Source organism: Acyrthosiphon pisum, chromosome A3 (assembly GCF_005508785.2).
Source record: "Acyrthosiphon pisum isolate AL4f chromosome A3, pea_aphid_22Mar2018_4r6ur, whole genome shotgun sequence".
Taxonomy (NCBI): domain Eukaryota; kingdom Metazoa; phylum Arthropoda; class Insecta; order Hemiptera; family Aphididae; genus Acyrthosiphon; species Acyrthosiphon pisum.
In genome coordinates this window covers 5,201,724-5,202,475 of record NC_042496.1, presented here as the reverse complement: position 1 = coordinate 5,202,475, position 752 = coordinate 5,201,724, and positions in this window count along the sequence as shown.

Below are 752 nucleotides of genomic sequence, written 5' to 3'. Positions count from 1 at the left end.
TTTCGACGAATCGTTTAATTACAAATTACTCGTACTTCAGACTTTTATAATGTGTTTAGCAGAGTGTAAACTACATAAATGAACGGTCTACCTATTATATTAAAAAAAACTGTTTCGTACAAAAAACAAATATATGTTTTATATTATAGTTTATAATTTAATATTATTATAAACAACAAACATTGTTTTCCATCCTATGTTTGACTTTTATATTATGATTTCTTCTGTTCTTCATTTTATATTATAGTAATATTATATTTTGTTTGTAAATATAAATTAATTGTAAAATATTGATTGGTTTATTATAACATTTTTAAATATGATTAAAAATTAAAATTGAGTAGGTATATCAAAATATTAATTATAATATTTTATCTCAAATTATGATTAATGGGTTATTTTAAAATTGTTTTTCCGGTAGTGATAGATTTTAATAAATTAATAATAGACTTTATGGTACCGTAGGAATTATGATAGCCACCTACGTATTCCTCTAATATTTGTACGGGGTGATCCATTTAATGAATGACACTCATTATTTCAAAAAAATATCTACGTTTTTGAAAATATTTTTTTTTCATATAATTTTAAGTCGTTACAAAAAAAAACATCTTTAGTATTTTTTATTGTTATAATTTTTTTACTAGATTTCATCTGTATATTTGGGAGCAGAATGTTTTTCGCAGTGTTTTGATCAATATTAATCAAATTTCGGACAATTATAGTTTATTTTAGGCACTAATCTAGTATTG